At 30.8% G+C, this 19308-nt stretch overlaps 1 protein-coding gene across 2 annotated transcripts in view; it reads right to left on the bottom strand.

Moving 5' to 3' along the window:
* LOC123714512 (transcription factor Sox-5) overlaps nucleotides 1-10369 on the bottom strand; it is a 240543-nt gene extending 230174 nt beyond the window's left edge. For both annotated transcript variants that reach the window (XM_045668795.1, XM_045668802.1), the window contains exon 1: nucleotides 10165-10369. The gene's annotated coding sequence lies outside the window, so the exon portion shown is untranslated. The remainder of the gene's footprint in view (nucleotides 1-10164) is intronic.
* Between the last annotated feature and the right edge of the window lie 8939 nt (nucleotides 10370-19308).

The following is a 19308-nucleotide window of genomic DNA, read 5'->3' on the forward strand; positions in this document are numbered from 1 at the left end:
AAGGCAAGCCGGTTTCTTCGCGATGTTTTCCTTTACCGTTCGAGCGAATATTAAACGCATATATAGAAAGAGAGTCGATTGAGTGGACAACCGGGGATTGAACCTATAACCTCAGGGATGAAAGTCACATGCAGAAGCCATTAGGCCAACACTGCTTTTTTGAAAGAAATATAATGGGAGAAAAGAGTAAGATAAAATAAAAATAAGTGATATTAAAATAAAAACAAAATTTTAAGACACATACAACACATAAGAACCTTTCTTGCTTTTAAAATGACGGGAAGACAATTAGAAAAAATACTTATAAATGAATTAGATTTCGAAACTGAATTACACGAATCTTTATAGAAGACTATTTTCTGTATTAAACTTTTAACTGATCGATAAATGATCTGAGAAATTAAAAGAATTTTAAATGATAAATTAAACAAGGCATATTTCGTTTTACCAATTTTGCTGATAGTACATAATGAATGTTTACGTATTGCAAACACACGGATGGGCCAAAACATTGTTGTAGGATAATGAATGATTATTTTAACTAAGAAAATTATGTAGCCAATAACAGCTTCTAGATATAATTATCCTATTTTCAAAGTTGTGATTTATGAATTTCGTTTAACGTGATTTTAGGTTATAGTGTTTAGAAACGGTTCTAAGTTAGACACTTAAGACATAACCAACAAATAAAATAATGTATGTTTTATTCCCGAGTGTTTTTAAAAAGTTCCGATAGCCCTAAAATACTCTAAGGACTTCCAACAATTGTTTTAAATACAGTTACAGAAATCATTGTAATAACATCTAAAAACCGCTTTGGAAACTAATTTAAAAAATAGTCTGAATTGCAAAAAAATTGTGTTCGTCACTTAAAGAGTAAATAGGGTTGCTGCACAGGAACAGGCCCAGTAATGCGTCTGGAGACTGACTCCACTAATGGAAAGTCACTAGAAGACTAGTGTTAGCGAAGTTAATACAAATTATTTGACTTATTGAGATTTATAAGACATTTATTAGTAAGCAAATGTAGAACCTTAGGTTTATTAGTAGTCTTCCTAAACAACATCAGCATTCTTCATAGACACAGTTTCCCTTAGAGTTATAAGACAATTTATAACATATTATTTCTATTACAATATTTATTTAAAGTAATGCATGAACAAAATTATGAATCCAAATACGTTCTCTTGTTTTGTTTGTGTAGTAAAATATACATTACATTATTTTATATATTTCTTAATAATAAAGAGGATAGACACGTTTTCTTTATGTATAGTCAAACATTGTTCTGTAATTTTTGTTTATTATTAACGTATATTTAAACAATAATATAAAAACATCATTTCGTTTGCTATTCAAACTGATTCTATACTCAAAAACATTTCTTTTCGAAAGCCTCCAATTTACCGCAATGTCGTAATTCAGAAACTGTTATTGAATAGAAAAACACATATTTTACGTCGAAGCACAATCATGTTGGTTTTAGCAAGAAATACTGGACGGACATGTGCCTTATATGGTTTAGGCTCGGCTATCTAAAAAGTAGAACGTCGCTCGCGCATAATCTGCTCTAATTAATTGCTTTTGCCTTGTTTTCGAAACTATTTTAGAATAATTAAATACTTACGAATTTGCCTACGTACATTGTTTTATATGATTATTAATTGTGACAGATCTTAGATTCATATAGTATCTATAATCTTATCTACAAAATAATCTTACGACATACAAACTTTTAGTTAAATTAACCATATTATTCAATACATTAATAGAACTAACTGTATGTAAAAATATTTGTTATGCTTTTAATGGATATTCTTTGGTTTTGGAACAAGCTGGAGCAGGTCTTTAGCCGTGAAGGAATTTCGATTTGAAGGAAGGTATAAAAATTAAGTTAAGATTCGAAATCAACTTTATTATAATATGTAAAAATTAATCCTTTTAAAATAATTTCTTTTTGTAGTTATGGGTGTCATATAAAATAGTTTTCTTCGACTATAAACTTCAAGCACATAATTGTTTAAACTTTAAATGAATGAAATGTCGAGTTTATCTGTGCCTTGTTATAAATAATTACTGTTTGAGACACAAAGCCGCTATTCAAACCGAAAATTAAATTTCCACAAAGTGAAATAACCTCATTCGCCGTGAGTTATGTTCTTGTGCGTGTATTGTGTTAGAGTTGGCTATTCAAGCAGGATTTAATAAATTTCGTAATATCTACTAGTGGTCTGCCCCAACTTCCAACTGGCTACGAGAACTGTGTTTGTTTAAAATAGCTTTTGTTCTCATACAGAATATTTCCGTCGATGAATGAATCATCTAAGTATCAAAAACAGAACGTTTCGCAATAAATTATAGATTTGTGTGTTATTAGTTAAATTATATTTAACAGTCATGTGTGTTGTTTCCATGTTTCCTTTTTTATGTTACATAAGTTTGTTAATAATTTCAAATAGATCCATTATAGGTTTATAAATTTACTGTTTATTTTAAAGTTAGACAGAAATAAATCTTCTGTAACCATAAAGCTAAAGACATAAGGTGATATAGGAGGCCTCGATGGACTTTTTATTGTACCTAATGCGATAACAGAACAACAGATTGATAGACCTGTTTATCCTTTCTAAAATATAACACGTTGATTGCTATTATACATTAATTATGAACGTAATTTTCTAATAGTGTCTTAAACACCGTCGCAGTTGTTAAGTTTGGGTAGAATAATAGAAATGCCATCAATACCCTCTGAACTATATAAGAATTATTTGCTTATAGTTAAATTTATACGCACAAATACTGCACCTGTACACTTAACACAATTCAAGTTTCGCCAAGTGTTTGTAGCATGTAGTTTATACAAATACATACCATATCCGTTCTGCCATTATATTAATAGAAGCTAGCAGCAAAACTACCATTAAAAGTAGTAATACTAATTGTATCTTAATAAAACAAATACTATTTAAAAACATACGCACACATTCTAAAATTCGACAAGAAAGCTCGTATGAATTTCTATTCGATAGCAATTCAGTTTATTCAATAAAAATATGTCTTGAATATAGTTAAAAAAATATCACCTCTGTTCCACCGGTGCATGTAATGAAAACTGTATTTTGGGAACCTGCAATTTTCTAGTTGTATAGCAATAAAATAACCTTTAAATATAAATTAAAATGATTAATAATAATTAATTAAGTAAAAAAATAAGACGAATGAAACAATTTCAATTAATTTCTCATCCGGTTTCTTTAATTGTAATGTATTGATATTAATCAATTCATTTTTTTACGTATTCCAAATAATATATAATAATAATATATATATATTGTAGATTTTTTATATATTCTGTCAGCCAGCGAGTAAAACCTTTTGTTTCTAAAACATTTTCATACACTTCGTAATCCTCGTGACTTGGTATAAAAAATACATTGTTTTTAAATGATGCATTGCGTTATTAAAAAGTTGATTAATAATAACAATTTATTCCTTTAATAACCTTGGCCCTTGCATGTTAAAATATATTTAAGTAACGATACAAGAGACACAATAATGGACTAGCCGTTAATGATTTGTTGGCTGTTAAACTTAATATACTTAAAGCTTTGATAAATGAAATTACTGTCTTTGTTAATATTCAATTGTGAATGTTAACTGACAGCTGGAAGTTATATACATATGTCAACCGGTCAGTAAATGCGTGAAAAAAGCATTTTTGAGTAGTGGAAGTATTAACGCTCAGGTCATATCAATGGCTCCCGTGGAAATTTCAACAAAAAAATGTTTTTGTTGAGTTTTAGTTTACTCTACACACACCACTTACTTTGTAAGACGTGTTCATGCATTAAAACGTGAAACAAAGAAAGAGTGCAAAAAGGCTTGATAGCAAATAATGAAAGTATAAATTAGAACAACAGGTTTGCGTGCCGGGCATTTGCACGGAAGGTGAATCGTTTTGCTATCGATATATACATCACTATCATCGATACGTTTTGTTTTATGTGTTATAGAAAAATAGTGATGCGCCAATCCTCGAATCTACTGTTTCCTTCGGAAATACTGAATGAAGTGACTATAAAGAAAAAAATTCAAATACACCTTAAATATTTGGAATATAAATCTGTATGTAATCCAACAATTTATAAGACAACTTTAGATCTGTCTCAACATTTATCCCATTGCTTCAACGTAAAACACAAGAAGGAGTATTTTTTGTTCTATTTATGTGTATTTCAGTTATCAATAAAGGTTATTTAACTAATTACGGGAAAAGATTTGATATAAAACAATATTTTAATACGTAGACAATAATTTAATACCAATATACTCTGAATGTAAATATAGATAAAATAATTGAACTGCTATAAATAGGGTTATTATACGGGATGTAACAATGATGACTGATCTAAAATTTGTCTAAAATACCCTTTTGAACTATCTATCTTTTCAGTAAAAATACAAGTATTTTTCGTTTTTTCCAGGATTCGTAAAAAGAACGAAAAGGTTTCTTCAAATATTTAACATTAAAATACTTAAGCAATAACTTCAGTATATAATGTGACACCATTATATACAGAGTCATTATTAAATATAATAACATGTTTAACTTATAAAAACATTTCATAAAATAACAAATATATCTTAGCAAGCCGTTTAAAAATAAATCGTAAAAATTGAATTATATAAATTATTAAATTTATTGGTTTCAATCGTAATAATTAAAGAAAACTGGTTGTTAACTTATGTCTTCAGTATGGGCATAGATAAGACATCAACGCGTCATGAGTTGTGTGGAGTCTTTGAATTTGGCTAAAAGTAAAAACTTATTCAATAAACTAAACTTAACACCTAAACTTTTTACTTAATCAATAGGATTTTAATTTGTATTATTATATTGTTTTGTTATAAAAAATTAAAATATATACAAAATAACTTATCATCATGACTTATTTTATATTTGTGCACTGTTGGCAGTAGACACAGTATTGAAATTATATTTTTTTTGTTATTTAAGAAATAGGTGCAAAGTGGAATGATGGTGTTCCGGTTGAAGTCAAATGATATGAAAGACCAGGTTACATTGCGGAATGTAACGCTCAATGGGCATAGACTGGTTGTGATGAAAGCATCTCAATGATTAACTTGTAACTAAAGCATTGTGTAACTTTAAACGGAAATGTATTAGATTAAGTTTTCACGTGAAGCGCGATACACATTTTTCCAGACCCTCTTCTTGGTGCAGCTTTGCATACACATATATATTTAGTAGCTAGTATTACCTCGGACTTTCGGATTCAATAAATTGTGCTTTTCCAACTACGGTAATAAAGTATGTAAAGATAAATATTACGTATATAATAACTTGTTAAATACGATAAGAATAATATGACCAGAGATAATCTTAATCTGTGGCGCAGTTTTAAATGTGTTACATATGTTAAGAATGCTTCAAAAATATAAACTTTGTATAGATGAAGTTATAAGAGATTACTACTAAGAGGTACAATGTGAAATAAATGTAATCTTCATGCGATCACTCATATGAGTTAAAATAAAAAGCAAAAAGGTTTTGTTATGAAACTAAGTAATTAATTCACTTCTAACTCAACAAAATTCTCTTCAATCATAATTTGTCGTCCTGTCACAAAAAAACGTTTAACTTAAAATCATATAAAATTACTTAAGATTAATAACTTTATCGCAAGTTAATCAAAGTGACCTGTCCAGAAACAACTTCCGTTTTTGGTTTCTTTCACAAGTATTTACTGAACATGACATGTAATCATAATAATCACGGCTTACAACGTTTAAATATTTTTCAAAATTATATCAATTTAAAATTGTACCGAGGTTCTTGAAACTTTCTGAGCTGGTTCTATAAAAACATAAAGTTCTAAAAATTTAAAGGATTATTGTATGCACAAGCAATTAGTCTAAAGTCAGATAAAATATAACTCACAATGGGTCTTAGAACAAAATTCGAAATTAAGTTTTGCGCTTAGAATGACTACAGGACCTATTATAAAAACAAATTGGATATGGATGGGGAGTCAAAGCAGTTTCGACTTAGAGCTTGCGATCTTGCTTTGAGCGCTTGAGCGTTCAACAAAGAAATGCAAGAAATTATTACTTTCCTATACTGGAATACATTTTATTAATATCTTTAAATCTATTTATCGTAAATTGTTAAACACAACGCATAATTTAATAACTAATATTTCGGTAGATTCCATGTTTGCCTTTTTCTGAATTTTTAATTTAAATTAACTCCCTTATTCATCACAAATCAGTCTATTTATATAACTAGTCTATATATTTTCTACACAGCGTAAATTCAATTTGACACCAAGAGACGATACAGTACTATAGTTTATTTGCATAAATATGTTCAGTTATGAATAATCTTCCTCTATCAGGGTTATTATACTCAAGTAACATGCCATAATTAAGTCACAAAATATATATTAAATTCCAATCATTACTTTCAAAATGTATTTTTAATAAAACCGGTCCCAGCAAATTATCTTAAAGTACGTTGAGAAATAAATAATATGTACCTATGTTTTGAATGCCTTTTCGGTACATATTTGGTTAATTAACATAATTGTGTCAAAACAACAATACAAACACATTTTAAATATGAAATAATTAACGATAAGATTATATGTGTAATCATTACAATTACATAATTTTAATTATATTTAATTTTTTACAGAATTATGTTGTTTAAAGTTTTTGTTACGAGCCCGTTCTCGATTGGTCGAAGTTATGCGACCAATAGTACAATTTCGAATTGTAATTTAAAATCTATGGAATACTTAAATATTAATTTACAGTAGTCATCTCATTGTTTTATGTGTGTGTTTAGTTTGATGTTAATAAGTTTAATTCACGTTTAAATTAGTCCTAATTTACGTGTAGGTGCACTTAATCCCCATCTCTGAGTATTCATTAATTCCAATTAGTTGCCTGGAAATAAGTAGTGAGTTTAAAATAAATATATTTTATACTATTTATTAAACTGCTACTGCGCTGCGCTACTGTTTAAAGATGCCTAGACTTATTGGCTGGTGTATAAGGTAAAGGGCTTTTTTTATGTTTGAACATTTATTTATTTATGAAACACTTAATTGATAAACCAAAGCTTTAAATTTTATTTACATACTAGCGGACCTGACAGACGTTGTCCTGTCTTTACTGAATTGGTATAATTAAATAAAAATGCTTTATAATATACAACATTCTTTGTTTCTTTTTCTGGCAGGTATATAAATAGTCTTGTTGGTAATCCGACATGGGAACAGACGACATATAACTGGACATGTGAAAAACATAGATTTTCAAGATTAATGCCGCAAACAATTAGCGACTGTAATTATTTAATATGTATTTTATCAATATAATAACTCCGATGGAAGCATTTGTTTTGAACAATATTCATTTTACTTACATGGTTACATGAAAAATGTTTGAATTGTAAGAGAGCTATAGACTGAAAAAATAAATATATGCTATCGTAACAAAAGTCATGATTACTTAATATGGTGGTTAAGTATTCTTAAATTTTCTAATTATCTGCGCTATTTTCCTATTTTTCTTTCATAAGAACCTTCTCTTAACAATAACAAACACAACAAAAAAAGAATTAGCGAAAATGGTCCTGCCGTTCAAGCGTAATGCCGTGACCCAGGGAAATATGGATTAATTTTTATATCAAATGTATAGCCAAAACGGATTATACCATATACAAATGTTATTTGCACTGACAATCTTATAACTTCTTCCTTGAGATGTGTGTGTATTCTTAATTTGTTGCCATTAACCTTTCATTTATTTCGGATTCACCGGTTTCTAAACAATAACGTAAATTATAACAGTGTCAAAATTTTAGAAAGTAGGAATTAATGTTACATCTTATACAACACTTGATGATGTATTTACCAACTTGGTCGGAAATCTGGTGAAAGTGTGACTATATATAAATCTATAATTAATACGAATTACTTTTAAGAACTTAAGCAGGCTTATTTATACTTTTCACAAATAAAATAATTATAATTAAGCTACAATTTTTCATTAATTAACTGTTCGGTACATAAAAAGCTAATTAAATCATTCATAAAACGAACAACAGTTGTAGAAATTATTTTACTTACGCAGATCTATTTTAGTTTGTAAAAACAAGTAATTGTTAAGAAGCGTGGCAACCAAAATTGAAGTTGGCAGTACGGACACCCGTGCAATCTCCTTTTAAAGGTTTAAAAGGAGATGGCACGTAAGAAGAAGAAAGCAGATCTGGTGCCCACGTTAATCATAGCGTAAATATAATTTGACGGAACACGGCAAATAAGTTCCTTAGTAAAATAAAATACAGATATTTATATACTTAAAATTTATCCTTTGGAGACGTAGTTAGATTCTATTTTGTTTTGTGTTCCATTTGACATATTTAGTGATATATAATAAATAAAAATATATCGCTCAGTGCCAAACTCATAGACGTTTTTAATTTGTTCTTCGAACTTTGAGGTATATTTTATGGAATGAACATTGTAAAAATATATGAAGAATCTAGTTTTTTTTATTTTGGAAAAGCAAACAGTTTCCATGGGGTAAAATAGCAAAATATTCCTAATGTGCTATTAAAAAGGTAGCCTAAGTAAAGACATTATATTATGGAGAAACGAAATTCGCGGGGGCAGTTAACCGCTAAAAGATGCAGAGGTATAATAGATACATGAATTTAATCGCAAGTGAAAGAAAACTACAATAACAACCCCACAATAGTTTCAAGGAAAAGTAATAATTATATATAAATATACTGGAAACTAAAGTAGAAAATATGGCAATTCCCACCACAAGCATTTATTTCTAATACTTTTGGTACAGTTACAGGGTTGATTTTTCAATCTGCTGAGGGTATAAGTGTAGCTATATGGCTAAAGGAACGCTCATATCTCGTCACATGATATACGTTTATACAAAAAATTAATAAATCAGTGGTGCTACAACCTTTCTAGGCCTCAGATTTCTGTGTCTGTTTCATGATCATTTGTCAATCAAATAGGCAAGTAGGTGATCAGCCTACTGTATCATGCCGTTGACTTTTTGGGTGTAAGGCATGCCGGTTTTCTCATGATGTTTTCAACCTTCAACGTTCGAGCGAATGTTAAATGCGCAAATAGAAACGAAATCCATTGGTGCTCAGCTGGGATCGAACTTACTTCAGAGTTGAGAGTCGCACGCCGAAGCCAACACTGCTCGTTTATACATAGGCATCAAAATGTTACGTACATTCGATTATGCTAAGACAATCTAATCTAATAATCTCGGATAAGAAAATAGGGATCTACATTAATTTTGTTTAATATTGTGGAAATTCTCTTGCTGAAGATATTATTTATATCACTAATAATAATTAAAAAGAGTGGCGGAGAGTTTATTGCCAGTTCTTCCGTTTTAAGTCCTTGAATTGAGAACTGGTAGTAAATGTAAAATTAGCAGAAGCATTTATTACGTATTTATTTTTGACGTTCATAAGTGTACATTGTGCTCGAATGAATTAATGATTTTGGCTTCGACTAAAGATCAGTCTAAATCTGACACTCTCCATTACAGTATGTCACAAGACGAAACATTACTTAAGTTATAACAATTACTTTAGAACTGTAAGCTTACTCTCCATAATAAACACCTGTCCGACTATGCATTAATTCTGTGATGTCATAAAGAAAATAAAGTGGAATAAATTTAAATAGAAAGATGTGTAGATTTAAATCTTATTAGAGTAGTCACTAGTAGATTCCAATTGGAAGATTTGTAAGAATAGCCCATTATTAAATTTATTTATTATTTTTTACAATATTTATGCGAGCGTGTATGAAAAACACAATCATACTTGTAAAGCTCGTCTGAGCTTTCTACAAGAACTTGATGACAATAATTTATTACATATCTAATAACGACTGCAACTGTATTCGTTATTAAGAGTTCCTTTACGATATCTTGTACTTGTAGCTTAAATATAAGGATTTGTAGTTGATGGTGATTTAAGGTTTTAGATATGTTTGGTAATTAAAGTGTGTTTTTTATAGTATTCATATCATTCGGTTTTCCTGTAAAGTTTTGTTGTTTGTCTTATAGGATTATAAATTTATTTACCTTAGAAGAAGTATTGTGAACACAGCATGGGCACTTCACAGTTAATAGTAACCCACTACTCGTTCATAACACAACACAAATTATGTTTCTGTCCACTTTTCACTACACTTAGTTTAATATTTCACTAATTCGTTCTGTGTGTATGTTTATTACGTTCATATCCATTTGTTATTGTAACATCGCGAAAACATAGGGGTCGCGCGGGCGCGCGCGTGTGTGCGTCAACAACCTGGTCATAGGCTTGCGTACAGGCAACTGAAATCACCTTGCAAGGCCCAGTGTTCCTCTCTCGCTCTTATCATCGCTATTTCACTCTAGCGGGCATTGTGCCCCAACAGCCTTACTTGACAATAAATTACCTATAGAAATCTAATCAGTTTAATAGATGTGTGTTTTTTTATATAATTCAACCTGTTTTTAATAGCATCTTACAATGATTGGTGGATGTATAGGAACATTAATAACTAAATACGATATAGGTTCTTCTTTCTAACATCGCGAATTTATTAGATTTTTTATAACTAATAAGATTTGATTTATGGGTGTGCGTTATAAAGCAAATTGTTGGCCTAAAAAGTATTGAAACATAATATTTAATAAATTTGTACAATTGTGAAATACCACTAGCATTGGTTTTTATAGTAAAACAATTACTTTGTTTAATTTCTTTTCGTTATCTTTTCGTGTATGTTATGTTATGCCTATAAGTGCTTGTCACATTAAAAATTGAATTTTATTTTTCTTGTACCCAATGTGTGAGAGTGCCGATCCTTGCCAACGCAAGCTTTTATAAATAAATAAATAAAATGCATAGATTATTTATTAATAAAGGAAAAACTTGAAAAAAATATAAAAATAAAATAAAATTGAGGCATTTATTTCTTATTAGGCAAGTGAGCCTTCTGTAACCGACACATATAATTAATTTTTGGGTTTTAAATAGATGTCTTCCTTTACAGAACAAAAGCTATATGTGTATATATAAAAGATAATCTATTTCATTTTGAACAAAGTCCAAATCACCCTTCTGCCAGCCAGCGCTGCTAAAATTTAGTATTAGAATAAACTTAAATTAACAACCAAAGAATAAGTTCAAATTTTGAAACTATTAATTGTGTATTAGAAAGTTTTCTACAGTTTAAAAGTTTAGTAACCACGTTCGAAATTCATTTTTTTCTCTAAAGGCTCTACAAGAGTCGGTTTTTCCTACATCTAAGTGGCGTCATCGTATGACTAAATACAACAATACATTGTCTATAGTGTAGACTTTTGACCTCAAGATTTATACAGACATAAATTATTATCTCTTTATAATAAATGACATTACCAATGACAAGATATCGTAAGCACTTATACAGATAAAAAAGAAGTAAATTTAACTTATGTTAGGTACTGTACAAGACATTCTCTAAGTATGTGATAAGAAAAATTTTTTAGATGTGTGTGCGATTTTAGATATTTTTCTAATTTGGTTTAAAGAACACGATGGAATTAGATATTTTACGAGATCATATTAGAAAAAGGCTCATTTGTTCAAGCTAAAATATTATAGCTCACCTTGGCCTACACCTGCTAGTGTATACGAATGTATAGCGGCCCGTAAATTTTTGTCATTCTTAAATTTTTGTAAATAAAAGAAAGACATTCCTAACACCCTAAGAATTTTTTCCAATCAAACATATCTTGGTTACATTATGTTTTGCTCTGTTAAATCTTTTTGTACTTAATGTATTACTTTTTTTAAGTAATAAAACGTGCTCCGTAGTGTAGTTCTTCAGCCTTTAGGTAAGGCTATTATTATATTCCTAACACATGCCATAGATTTGTGTCTAAGGCATGCCAATTTCCCTCACAAGCGAATGTCAAATTGCACACACAAAAAGAAAAAATTGTATACTGCCCTTCAAATGTACGCTATCGAGTAACGAGTCGCGCGCCTAAACACTTCTCATTTTTCATACATTTAGAGTTATTTCCCGTGTTTGAATTGCGTTTTTCTCGCAGAGTTAAAAATAAATATCACGCGGCCGTGTTGGACATCAGCGCACAGTGTTTATTATGTCTGTCATAAAACAAGGAATCACAAAAACTACTAAACAAGCACACTCGTGGTACATAACTAGACGTAAGGTATAAAAACGTCTTAGTATAAGGTGCGTGAAGATGCGACTTATTATCAGCCCATAACGGGGCGAAGATGGGACCGTAACGATCGAGCTTCGGTGCCCAGCCTATGTTTTCACCATTACGTATTCGGAACGTATTTTCTCTATATTTATTGCTTTACGAGTCGATTTCTGCGGCATTGACTCAGCTAATAAGTCTGTTAAATAATTGTTTTTTTATTATATAAGTACTATATTTGTGATTACACTCGTAAAGTTTGTAACGAGCGTATATATACTATGGTATATAGCGTATACGCTCGTTACCAACTTTCTCAATTTTCAATTTCCAGCGAAGACAATAATTGTCTTGGCTTAATGCTGACCTACCTACCAAAGGTAATTAAACAGATGAAGCGTATCCCATACTGTTTGTTTCATGTCACGCCGGGACCTTAAGGTAACTTATAAAACATTTTTTTACTCGAGTGTACTTCGTGGACTGTACCGAGATTCATAAACATTCGACTACCAACTTGTACCTAATTATATCTTCCCCCATATAAGGCGAATATTACAATTTGTAATACAATGATGGCCCGCTACAAGGCCGGTCGGGGCAAAAACTAGGCGTGCCCCATAATGGGGACCCCAGGCTGTTGACTCCAAGTCCTTTTCCGTCACATTACAAACACAGTGGCTGTAATTGTATGTTGTATGCGCTTGCGTCTTAGACGCGACAATTTATCTATTTCTTGTAGCAGGCAATTACTATATATTTTCTATAAAGAAGAAGCGACTGACATTGTAAATTTCATTAATATTTTATTTGTAATTAATATTATATGCGTTGAAAACTTATAAGTCAAGCAGTTCTTCGAATTGCTAATTCGCTTTAATATGTAAAAATAAAAAAACCTGCTCTCATTGTGAATTTATTATAAATCGTTACCTTACACCACTTTAAAATATATTACAAAACAACACACCTATCAAATATATATACATATATGTCAGCGGAATATAACAAAACCCGCAAGTTTATAAGTTTCCTAGGAAATTTATCAATTTGCGAAAATGTGGGCGCAAAATAATACAATTATCTGTCGTTTAGAATTACTACGTAATTTATACGAAAGTTTACTTATTTACGGATTTTGTTATGTTCCGGTGACATATATTATATATAGATTTACTTTTTTGTTCTATCACGGACCTAAGGGGCATTCAAAATAAGAATAAATAATTCAAAATAAATAAACGACGTACGTTTGATATTTTAATTGAAATAAACATGAATTTCTAAATATTCATCTCAATACTCGTTTAATAATGAACCCAATAACTTACCGTCTTAGGAAATATTAATAAATTCTTACAAATAACTGTTTTTAATCAATAAGTTATTATGTATTTACTTAAACTACTTGCATTAATTTAACTGATTTATAAAGAAATACTTTAATGAATAAAGCATTAAAAAAGCAAGGCTGAGTTGTAGACTACCAATTTTGACAAATACAAAAGATAATTTTATTCGAACTACTAATTAAAAAAATTTGGCGTGGTAATTATTTCTGAGTAATATTTATTTATTTCTTTATTGCATACTTATATTAAATACCTTATTACCATCAGGTCTATGGCTAAAGCCGTAAAAAATCTTTAACGTTTAATTTGGTAGACCAGTCTTTCAAGTATCACCAAATACGTAATTGGTATTTCTCAAACTTAACTTAAAAATATATTCATAATAATAAATTGTAGACTGAAATGAATTTGAGATAATATATAATTTACTTCGTACATTTAAATTGAAACGTTAGAATGCGATGGAAATATGTTATTTGTATGTTTAATTGTTTTATTAAGGAATCGAAGACCACACCACACAACCCACACGGGGTTGTACGCTACGTCTGGTCGCTAAGCAATAGAGGCAGGGCTATAGTAGAAAAAAAAGAATATCAAGTAGCTTTAAGAGAAATTCAATATTACGATAGCTCAGTACCGTTAACACCTACCGAAATGCAGAAACAATAAAATTACTGAACTGCCCACAAGGCGGTGATCTATAAATCAGTGAGATACAATTATTGGTGGAGTGTGTAATTAAACCGAGTATTTCTTGCATGTATCGATTATTAACAAATACTTAACGGACCACACGTGAGGCTTAATAAAAGCCTTTTTATTTTCTTATAAATTTCTCTATTATTGGAAGCCAACGTTCGATAGGAAACGTCGTTTGTTCATTCATTAGCAAATGTACGAATTGTGATTTGAATGTCATTGTAAATAAAATATCCAAAGAATACGATTGAACTGACGTGGAAATTGAAATGTTATTAAATTATTATTCTTCCATTAAAATGCTACATTATCCCTAAATAATATAGGCTATTTTTATTTTGTATGTACACTTGTTTATTTATATAAATGTTATCACCAGCCGTGCGAAGCCGGGCCAACTAATTCAAACACACTAAGGCCGAATAAACAGCTATTAGTAAATTAATAATACGATGTCTAATACTAATTGACACAATTTGTATTAGATATCATGTGCACTTGATAGAGAGGCGAGAAGAATAAATGGACCTTTAAGTCTCAGACCGTGGGTTCAGACAAAAAGAGTGAATTATAAATTCATTTAAAAAATGAAGCCTGCAAAGTGCGCAGGAGATTGTTATATCTATGCTCCTGACAGGAGGACAGGCTCCTCCTAGGCTGGCTTAGTTGAGAGTCTAAATGCGGAAGAAGAGTCCACCAATCTTTAACCTTTTTTTTAATTTACAGAATCAGCTCAAACAGATAGAAGACATTATTACAAAACCGCATTATACAGAGTTTTGACTAAAATCCAATTTTGATTAACATTATGTGAACGAATTACCCATATACAATAAATCTTAATAGTTATGGCCTTTCGGAGTAAAAGTAATAACAATAATAAGATTGCGAATAAAATTAACTTTTAATTAGGTACAACTTAAATTATTGTCCCCAAAGCGTAAAAATGTTGACGTTCTCAAATAAAAAATACGTTTTATCGTTAAGTAGAACGCGCCGGTTAAAACTTAATTATCTATAATTCCAATTGTCCAGGTCAATAAAATTAATCTCTACAACCGACGCCATTACGAAGGGAACCCATATTAATCTCAAAGCGTTGATTAGTCAAACTATAAAAGCGGAAGTATCAGAAGAATGCGGTTAATGAGAGGCTGAAATCCGATTTTATGGTTGATCGTTAAATTGACCGACAATTGTCTAATTGTTGACTATGACACAACCGCCATCGTGGGAAGACAGCGGCAGAGTGATCCATGCCGGTGAAAGTCAGTAGTCACCTGACGTTCTAAATTCAAATTCGAATAATCGGAACACCAAATCGCTTTTAGGTCCCATATTTGATACGGAAAAACAATTTGTTTTATTGCGTGAAAAGAATTTTGTTAAGTAGCTTTGTTTTAAAAGCGAGAATATAAACAGTCGTTCATTTTATTTCTCTGATGAAATCACATTGAAATTTAGGAGCTTGAGTAAGCCATAAAGAATGTGAAAATCTTTACGATTGATACAGTTTACATCTACAGATCATTTTATAATTTAAATTTTACGATTCCATTTTCAAATTCAACTGTGGTTTATTTATTACGTACACTTTGAATAATTCAAGTTATTTACTTATGTGGTCAATTAGATGATTCGAACAGAAAGATTTACGGACTATTTCCGGAAACGGCTGTGGCTAGCGTTCTAGAACCTACTATCAAATTAGGATCCAGGGTGCGGATCCTGATTAAATCATTTCGGTTGGTCTAACCTTTAAATTATGATTTAATTGACAAATGACGGAGACGAATAAATCTATCTGCGTCCTTCCCTACTAGGATTTTGATTTCAAAGAATGTTATAGGGCTTCTAAATGTTTGAATTTAACGTTTTTGGTTAAGTAATGCTTTAAAAAAAATTAAATGGAACCGAACCTATGGGACTCCCATAAAAGGTCATCGCAGCCTATGAACAGCCATTTTAGTTGATGCCTTGCTGACTTTTGAGGGAAAAGTATGGTGTTGTATACGTTGGCTTAAGAGATCGACTACGAGCCTTAACACTCGATATAACTTCAATCTGTCAAAAATGTATTTGATTTTAACATACGAAAGTATACTAGTCTGGTCTCGTTCTGAATCTCACCCTAAGAGCCATATTTCATTGCGATTTTTCTAAGAAATTCATAAATATTACAATAATGTACTTCTTATATAAAATCCTATCATTTTGCTAATTTCTTCAATCGTCGGCGAAATACAAAGTCGACGGACATTTTTGCCGCAAACATTGAATGCGACAAGCACAATACGTCGGGGCTGCGCTTGCGACGTGCCACTTATCCATTTAATTGGCTGTTTCGTTTCGACAGTTAACAGATGGCGACACGTGTTTATGAAAATTGATGTCGGTGATTGTTGAGATGTTGATGTGAAAAAGTAAACGTAAAAGGTGAGACTACATTCGCTGTCCAAAATTTGTAAATAAAAACATCGCGAGGCTTTAGACCCAACAAGTTGATGGCGTGTCTCAGGCACAGGAGGCTGATCACTGCCTATTAGAAAAATTATTATAAAACAGATAAATTAATCTGAGATCAAACCTAAAAAGCCACCGATTAATAAACCAACTGTTTTATGCAAAATTCAAATTATAAAACTTTTCCGGCAACGCACTTGCGAACCTTCAGGAAATGTGAGTTACCACGGTACATTATCATCAGATGAGCCTATTGCCCGTTTGCCACCAGTTATTTAAATAATAAGCTTCTAATAATGAGTTTCAAATCAAACCTACCAACTATGCAAAGATATTGTGTTCGTATATGTAGAAGTCTTCTTTTCCTGTGCCATCCCTGGCATCTGATAGCTTATTAAGATAATTTCATTACCTATGGCCCCACAGTGAGGCTCCGCTAAGAGTATACACTCTTAAACACTAAAGCAAAATATATATATATATATATTACCAATGTAGCCGGGGTCGTATCACGCGAGAGGCGTAACACACCATTCGGGAACTACTTTATTATAATAATATATTGTATCTTCTAAAACTAAAATTTAGAGAGAGTAAAAATTTGAGATATGGGAAAAGCTGGGGACACAATGACAAAGGAATAGACAAGTTTTAAATAAAAAAAAAACACTAAATCTTTTTTTGCTTTTTAATATCACAAAAGGACAATAATTACGTAAGACAGTCATTGAAATACAATTGTTAATGTTCAGTTTATGTTGTTATCAACAATCTCATAATTATGGTAGTCGGTGATGAATAATAATGGTACGTGATTACACGGTCACTTAACCTTGTACAAAAAGCTACGCGTGCTAATAACGTCACACTTCGATGCCTACATCATATAACACATTGTATACCCACAGCTAATACATCATAAAATGAATTAATGATTTAGTTAAAAAACTGATTTATTAATAGAATGAGACAAAATATAAACACAAGAATAATTATATAATTTTAAGGGCAGTTTTTAAAAGTTGAAATAAAATTAAAATTTATTTCTAACAGAGCCCACAATAATATCCAACGCGGACTAATTCATTTCTTAACTAAAATATATAATTAATTAATAAATTAAAGTTTCTCCAGTTAGAGGACCTATAACTATTTAAAAGACATTCTAGTATTAAGATAATAGTATTAATAAAATTAAAATAAAGGTTGTTCAGTTAGAGAACCTTATTTAAAAGACATTCTAGTATTAAGAGCACTGTTGGTCAAGTGGCTTTAGCATGCGACCCTCCTTCAGGTCATAAAAATTAAACGATTTATTGTCGTGTTAAGGTAATTGATAAAACAAAACAGTAGATTTAATCAGCGTAAAGGCGTTAAAATCTAAATATTTAATGTGCCGTTTACACGGTACTTTAACATCACTGGTTACGGTGGGGTGACCATGATAGCGTTTAAATTAACTGCTAATGTAACAAGTGTTAAACGTCAATACGCTTCTATTGAATTGTATTTGGGAAATTTGGAGATCGGGCGATTAGTACCTACTAAGATTGTCGAGTTGCTTAAAAAACCACATTAAGGATCGAAGTATTCGTTCAAAGCCTCGTTAGGAAGGTCTCGGTCAGTATACGGGTATCATATTGGTCTATGTCTCCACCACATGCTCCAGTATACCTTTTGATTTGTAAGACATTCGTTAGTACATACACTGTTTACAAAATTTTCCTATAGAGTTGTCCTGAGTTAGTAACCACATTATATCGCTACAGCATATAGTTCTATACTATGTTAATTCTAATTCGAAAATTGAGGATTTTACGTGTTAATATTTGATATAATTTCTATTGCTTCCTTTTTATGTGTAAACGTTTTTTTTATTATCCTGGCATGTGTTGTATGAATATCACACAATCATCAATTGTGTCCATTCAATACAAAATGTTCTTAGTAAACTGACAAATACTAATAATACACCATTGCAAGCAAAACCAATTTCTCAATAGTAATTATTTCTCTCGCAATCTAGCACATCCATACAATGCTAATAACATTACAACATAGAAGAAAAACGCTTGTGAAAGCTCGCGACTGGAATGCAATCCGCAAGAGACTAGCTGCCTAATTAGGAAAATGAAAATCCATTGCTTTACAATTCAAAGTATCCAACTATAATTTATTTAATCCGTAATCGTTATCGCAAAAAGAAAACCGGTATTGTCAATGATAGTAAGATTGCGGTAACTGTAATTATAATAAAGATTTCTCAATTCGGAATATAATTTGGTTATACAAACAGATGTTAGAAGTAAGTCTAGCAGATGTTTGACGATCTGTACTATAGGCGAAGTTCGTGTGACCACAGAGTCTTAGCCTAGAGATCAGTGATGTTGATATATCCTGCACTTGTTGTTTCTGTCACTTTGTAAATGTGCTGGCAATGTAACAATATAGGTAGTCAGGGCAAGCGTCCATTACGACCCTCTCTTGCCCGTCTCATGTGGAG

This window comes from Pieris brassicae, chromosome 1 (genome assembly GCF_905147105.1).
Source record: "Pieris brassicae chromosome 1, ilPieBrab1.1, whole genome shotgun sequence".
Taxonomy (NCBI): Eukaryota; Metazoa; Arthropoda; class Insecta; order Lepidoptera; family Pieridae; genus Pieris; species Pieris brassicae.